A 7,598-nucleotide genomic window follows, 5' to 3' on the forward strand; every position below is an offset into this window, starting at 1 on the left:
TGGACTCAATTCAAACTATTTTAATCTCTCCCTGTCCTACCTCCCCACAACCATTTACCCTCCCTCCCTCCCTCCCTCCCTCCCTCCCTCCCTCCCTCCCTCCCTCCCTCCCTCCCTCCCTCCCTCCCTCCCTCCCTCCCTCCCTCTCTTACCCTCTTTTTCCCAATGCTGTGCTCTCCTGTGCCTTTGTCCGTGACATTCTCAGTTTACAGGGTAAATCTACTCCATCCAAACTGCTAACTGTGAGACTGGGTTCAACTGGCTACTGCTGAACTCCTGGGATACAGAGCTGATGTTTGCCTGCTACCTAATGACTGGAAGGATGCTCAATTACTTTTGGATTACTTTCCCCTTAAGAGGCATTAGAAGAAAAAAAAAGAACCATCAAACGCATTTCAATCAAATCCATCAAATTGATTTATAAAGTTATTTTACCATCAGCCGATGTCACAAAGTGCTGTACAGAAACCCAGCCTAAAACCCCAAACAGCAAGCAATGCAGATGTAGAAGCACGGTGGCTAGAAAAACTCCCTAGAAAGGCTGGAACCTAGGAAGAAATCTAGAGAGGAGCCAGTCCTCTTCTGGCTGTGCCGGGTGGAGATTATAACAGTACGTGACCAAGATGTTCAAACGTTCATAGATGACCAGCAGGGTCAGATAATAATAATCACAGTGGTTGTAGAGGGTGCAACATGTCAGCACCTCAAGAGTAAATGTCAGTTGACTTTTCATAGCCGATCATTCAGCAGGTGCTTAGAGTCCAAAACAGCAGGTCCGGGACAAGGTAGGACGTCCGGTGAACAGGTCGTGGTTCCATAGCCGTAGGCAGAACAGTTGAAACTGGAGCAGCAGCACGACCAGGTGGACTGGGGACAGCAAGGAGTAATCAGGCCAGGTAGTCCTGAGGCATGGTCCTAGGGCTCAGGTCTTCTGAGAGAAAGAGAGAGAGAAAGAGAGAGAGAAGGAGAAAGAGAAAGAGAGAGAATTAGAGGGAGCATACTTACATTTACACAGTACAACCGGATAAGACAGGAGAAATACTCCTAGCTCCCTACACATAAACTATTGCAGCATTTGGTGTATCATCATAGTAGTCTCTGACTTGTGATCTGACTCGCTCAGGTGGAACAAACTTAAACTTGCGCCTTTTAAGTATCTGTAATCTTTTTACAATATTTTTGAAACCAGGTAAATGCTAGGACACCTGCCTTTGCCTTTGTCTCTGCCTCAGACACAATTTCATTATGTTACAAGGAATGTAAATCATCAGACAAGGACAGTGGTGCCTTCTGTCATGTGTTGGCTCGCTCAATGTATGGATTGTTGTGTGTATTGCTGTCGGTAGTGTTGTGTGTGTATGTGAATACCATCTTACCTCCATCTTTGACTATTCGGATTCATCCGTTTGTGAGGTTGTGTTTATGTGTATGTTTGATTATACAATATTGTGATGCTGTTTTTGTGTTTCTGCATGCTTCCCCAGTCCTCTCCTCTCCTCTCCTCTCCTCTCCTCTCCTCTCCTCTCCTCTCCTCTCCTCTCCTCTCCTCTCTTCTATTCTCCCATCTCTCTCTCTTTCTCTTTCTCTTTCTCTTTCTCTCTCTCTCTCTCTCTCTCTCTCTCTCTCTATCTCTCTCTCTCTCTCTCTCTCTCTCTCTCTCTCGCTCTCTCTCTCTCTCTCTCTCTCTCTCTCTCTTGCTCTCTCTCTCTCTCTCTCTCTCTCACTATATTGTTATGGGAAACAGATGTTTACATTGCCAAAGCAAAATAAATAGATAATAAACAAAAGTGAAATAGACAATCAGAAATTAACAGTAAACATTACACTCACAAGATGAATAGAGACAATTAAAATGTAATATTATGGTTATGTACAGTTTTGTTACAATGTGCAAATAGAAAAGTACAAAAGGAAAAATAAATAAACATGAATATACTACACCGGCTTTGACGCTCGTCGGATGTGGCAGGGCTTGCAAACCATTACAGACTACAAAGTGACAAGAGCCTACCAGACAAGCTAAATTACTTCTATGCTCGCTTCGAGGCAAATAACACTGAAACATGCATGAGAGCACCAGCTGTTCCGGATGACTGTGTGATCACGCTCTCCTTAGCTGATCTGAGGAAGACCTTCAAACAGGTCAACATTCAGACAGACAATCAGACAGATTACAGGACGTGTACTGCGAGCATGCGCTGACCAACTGGCAAGTGTCTTCACTGACATTTTAAACATCTGTTAAGTCTGTAATGCCAACATGTTTTAAGCAGACCACCATAGTGCCTGTGCACAAGAACACTAAGGTAACCTGCCTAAATGACTACGACCCGTAGCACGTCTGTAGCCGTGAAGTGCATTGAATGACTGGTCATGGCTCACATCAACACCATTATCCCAGAAACCCTAGACCAACTTCAATTTGCATACCGCCCCAACAGATCCACAGATGATGCAATCTCTATTGCACTCCACACTGCCCTTTCCCACCTGGACAAAAGGAACACCTATGTGAGAATGCTTTTCATTGACAACAGCTCAGCATTCAACACCATAGTGCCCTCAAAGCTCATCAATAAGCTAAGGACCCTGTGACTAAACACCTCCCTCTGCAACTGGGTCCTGGACTTCCTGACGGGCCGCCCCCAGGTGGTAAGGGTAGGTAACAACACATCCACCACGCTGATCCTCAACACTAGGGCCCCTCACATGTGCATGCTCTATCCTCTCCTGTACTTCAAGTTCACTCATGACTACATGGCCAGGCACGACTCCAACACCATCATTACATTTGCCGATGACACAATAGTGGTAGGCCTGATCACCGACAACGACGAGAGCCTATAGGGAGGAGGTCAGAGACCTGGCCGTGTGGTGCCAGGGCAACAACCTCTCCCTCAACGTGATCAAGACAAATGAGATGATTGTGGAATACAGGAAAAAGAGGACAGAGCACACCCCCATTCTCATTGACGGGGCTGCAGTGGAGCAGGTTGAAAGCTTCAAGTTCCTTGGTGTTCACATCACCAACAAACTAACATGGTCCAAGCATACCAAGACAGTCGTCAAGAGAGCACGACGCAACCTATTCCCACTCAGGAGACATTTGGCATGAGTCCTCAGATCCTCAAAAGGTTCTACAGCTGCACCACCTAGAGCATGGTTGCATCACTGCCTGGTATGGCAACCGCTCGGCCTCCAACCGCAAGGCAATACACAGGGTAATGCGAACGGCCCAGTACATCACTGGGGCCAAGCTTCCTGCCATCCAGGACCTCTATACCAGGCGGTGTCATAGGAAGGCCCTAAAAATTGTCAAAGACTCCAGTCACCCTAGTCATAGACTGTTCTCTCTGCTATCGCACGGCAAATGATAAAAGCGCTTAAGTTTATGTCCAAAAGGCTTCGAAACCGCTTCTACCTTCAAGCCATAAGACTCCTGAACTAATCAAATGGCTACCCAGACGATTTTCATTGCCCCCCTCCCTCTTTACACCGCTGCTGCTCTCTGTTGTTGTCATCTAGGTAGTCACTTCAATAACTCTACCTACATGTACATTCTACCTCAACTAACCGGTGCCCCTGCACATTGACTCTGTACCGGTACCCCCCTGTATATAGTCTCGCTATTGTTGTTTTACTGCTGCTCTTTAATTACTTGATACTTTTATCTCTTATTCTTGTCTGTATTTTTTTTAAACTGCGTTGTTGGTTGGGGGCTCGTAAGTAAGCCTTTTCTCCCATTATCCCCTGGGTACCTGTTGTATTTGGCGCATGTGACTAATACAACTTGATTTGATATTTGCAATGGTGTTTGTTCTTCACTGGTTGTCCTTTTGTGGCAAAAGGTCACACATATTGTTGCTGTGATGGCACACTGTGGTATTTCACCTAATAGATATGGTAGTTTATCAAAATTTGATTTGTTTTCGAGTTCTATGTGGGTCTTTGTAATCTGAGGGAAATATGTGTTTCTAATACGGTCATACAATTGTCAGTTTCCACCTCATTTTGTGGGCAGTGTGCATATCTGTGTGCCTTCTGTCATGTGTTGGCTCGCTCAATGTATGGATTGTTGTGTATATTGCTGTCGGTAGTGTTGTGTGTGTATGTGAATACCATCTTACCTCCATCTTTGACTATTCTGATTCATCCATTTGTGAGGTTGTGTTTATGTGTATGTTTGATTATACAATATTGTGATGCTGTTTTTGTGTTTCTGCATGCTTCCCCAGTTCTCTCCTCTCCTCTCCTCTCCTCTCCTCTCCTCTCCTCTCCTCTCCTCTCCTCTCCTCTCCTCTCCTCTCCTCTCCTCTCCTCTCCTCTCCTCTCCTCTCCTCTCCCCTTACTGACAGCTTGGGACCTGCTCCAGTAGGACCTGTTCACAGTGACACAGCATTATTCATTACTCACAGTAGTCCTATCCTTTGCTCATCCTTCCCTTGTCCCTCCTGACATGTAATGTTGTGTTTCCCAAACACACATTTCCAGCCAGGTCACCCGTGATACAAGTCAGTATTAGACATCCATCCATGTCTGAGTTCGTCGGGAGATGACAAGGAAACCGGCCACTAGGGGCAACAGGGAGTGCTGTTACAATCAAGTATGTTTCGGTTTTGCTAGGGCATTGTGGTCGGGGATGGTGGATCAGCATAAGCATCTGCCTCTGGTGCAAAATGTTACATGTTCACTCACCATTAGGACCCTCTGCCTCATGTGCAAAAGGTTGCATGTTTGAATCCGGCAATAGAACGTTGTTTGAGATTTTTGTTGTAAGCCTATCCCAAATCTGTCACACCCTGATCTGTTTCACCTCTCTTCCTCTCTTTCACCGCAAATTCATCTTGTCTTGTCCAGTCTTACCAGAGTGTTTTCCCATTTTCCAGTATCTCTAGTTTCTGTTTTCTAGTCCTCCCGGTTCTGACCATTCTGCCTGCTCTGACTCTGAGCCTGCCTGCCGTTCTGTCCCTGGTTGACACTGTCTTTGATTTCCGACCTCTGCCTGCCCTGGACCAGCCATTTGCCTACCCCCTATTTTGTAATAAACATCTGAGATTCGAACCTGCCTCCTGTGTCTGCATCTGGGTCTTATCCTGAGTTGTGTTAGTACGAACTGGCCATGACTGACACAGCGGACTTGGGCCAGCTTCGCAACATCCTCTCCTCTCAAGGAGCCACCATTGGTGTTGCTTGAAAATGTTATGGAAGGATTCCAGACCTTAGCGGAACGTCATGACCACACTTTCAATACATTGCTGGAGCTATTCCGCGCATTGTCTATTAGGCAGCCAGCCACAACAGTAACCTCCGAGCCTCTCAGTAACCTGGTTAGCAGCGCGTCTCCCCAGCCCACCCTGACTTCCCGAGAACTCTGCTTACCTCCTCCGGAGCGCTACGCTGGAGATTCAGGAACCTGTCGGGCGTTTCTCACCGACTGCTCCTCATCTTCGAGCTGCAGCCCTCTTCTTTTCCCTCGGACCGCTCGAAGATAGCATACCTTATAACTCTGATGTGTGGGAGGGCTCTCGTCTGGGCTACAGCCGTGTGGAGCAACAATCCACTATGTGCTTCAGTCTGAAGGAGTTCATGGCGGAGGTAAAAAAGGTGTTTGATTCTCTGTTGCCTGGGAGAGAGGCTGCTCGGACGCTACTCTTACTACGTCAAGACTCCAGTAGTGTGGCAGACTATGCGGTTGATTTCCGCATGTTGACCGCCGGGAGTGCCTGGAACCCGCAATCCCTGTTCGACACGTTCCTTCATGAATTATCGGAAGAGGGTAAAGATGAACTCGCAGCCCAGGAGCTGCCCATGGATCTCAACTCTCTCATCACCTTGGCCATATGGATTGATGGGCGCTTACGGGAACGTAGCAGGGAGAGGAGGTCTGTTCCCAGTCACACTTGCTCATCCAATGATCCCACCTCGCCTCCGAGGGATCCCGGAAGTCCCCTGCAACTACTTTACAGAGAGAATCCGAGGTTACCTGAGGTCTGCTGACTCGCCTCTTCCAGAGCTTATGCAACTTGGCAGAGCTAGGTTGTGTCCTGCTGAATGTTTACGCATACTGAACACCAAGATCTGTCTGTACCGGTCGTTTAATTTCTACCTGTCCATTGAAAGACCAGGCTCATCAGTAGGTACGAGTACGCTGGTGGGCCATACGGAGAATTTAGATTCTCTCAGTACTCGTACCCCTCTCCATGCCATCCTGCTGTGGGTTGTCTGGGTACTCATTGACACTGGGGCTGACGAGAGTTTAATGGACACTACCCTGGTGTCAGAGCTTGGAATCCCTACTCAACCCCTCTCCCTTCCCATTGACGTCAGAGCGCTGGATGGGCTCTCTATTGACATAGTCAACCTGCGAGTGTCAGGTAACCACAGTGAGTCCATGCAATTTCTGATCATCGAATCTCCTCAGGTACCCGTGGTTTTAGGGTTTTCATGGCTCCAGAGGCACAATCGCTTTATCGACTGGACGGTTGGTTCTATCAAGGGTTGGAGCCCATTCTGCCACGCTCATTGCCTGAAGTTACTGCAGACTGCCCTATGTCATCTTCCTGCAGGCTTGGGAAAAGCCTCGGACCTCTCCTCTGTTCCCGCAGAGTACCAGGACCTCTGGGAGGTTTTCAACAAGCCCCGTGCCACATCGCTTTCTCCGCATCTGCCCTACAACTGCCTTCTCCAGGACACTTCACCACCTCAGGGAAGGCTTTATTCCCTGTTGTGTCCCGAGACCAAGGCGATGTAAAGGTACATTGAGGACTCCCTGGCTGCAGGGTGTATTCATTCTTCTGCCTCCCCCGCTGGTGCAGGGTTCTTCTTTGTGGAGAAGAAGGACAAAACCTTGTGCCCGTGTATTGACTACCGGGGCCTTAATGATATCACGGTTAAAAAACGTTACCCGCTACCACTCATTGCCTCAGCTTTTGAGCCTCTCCAGGGGGCTACTATCTTCTCGAGGTTGTACCTTTGGAACATCTACCATCTGGTGCGCTTACGGGAAGGAGACGAGTGGCAGACAGCCTTTAACACGGCTAGCGGGCACTATGAATACCCGGTGATGCAATTTGGACTGACTCATGCTCCTGCAGTGTTCCAGGCCCTTGTTAACAATGCTCTCCGTGGTGAACATGGAGAAACGGTTCGTGTCCGTCTACCTCGATGACATCCTCGTCTTTTCCAGCTCAGCTCAAGAACATGTTCTTCACACCCAACAGGTCTTCCAGCGTCTCCTGGAGGTCCAGTTATTTGTTAAAGCTGAGAAATGCGAATTCCATATCTCCACAGTCTCCTTCCATCAACGCTGTAGAAAATATGCAGATGGATTCTGGAAAGGTGATAGCGGTGCTGGATTGGCCTCAACCCACATCCAGAGTGCAGGTGCAATGCTTCCTGAGGTTTGTTAATTTCTACCGCTGTTTCATCTGGGGTTACAGCACACTGGCTTCCCCCTTTCAGCACTCACCTCTCCCAATGTCCCGTTCACGTGGTCTCCAGCTGCTGACCGGGTTCTGACCGGGTTCTCGGGCCTCAAGCATCAATTCACTACAGCTCCCATCTTAATCCATCCGGATCCATCCCGTCAGTTCGTGGAG

General features: G+C 48.0%; 1 long non-coding RNA gene across 1 annotated transcript in view; it reads right to left on the minus strand.

The window, feature by feature from the left end:
• Positions 1-399: 399 nt before the first annotated feature.
• LOC149985240 (uncharacterized) overlaps positions 400-7,598 on the minus strand; it is an 8,834-nt gene continuing 1,635 nt past the window's right edge. The window contains exon 2 of the long non-coding RNA XR_016488531.1: positions 400-931. This is a non-coding gene — a long non-coding RNA (uncharacterized LOC149985240). The remainder of the gene's footprint in view (positions 932-7,598) is intronic.

Source organism: Oncorhynchus mykiss, chromosome 2 (assembly GCF_057628025.1).
Source record: "Oncorhynchus mykiss isolate SJ-2025 chromosome 2, ASM5762802v1, whole genome shotgun sequence".
Classification (NCBI taxonomy): domain Eukaryota; kingdom Metazoa; phylum Chordata; class Actinopteri; order Salmoniformes; family Salmonidae; genus Oncorhynchus; species Oncorhynchus mykiss.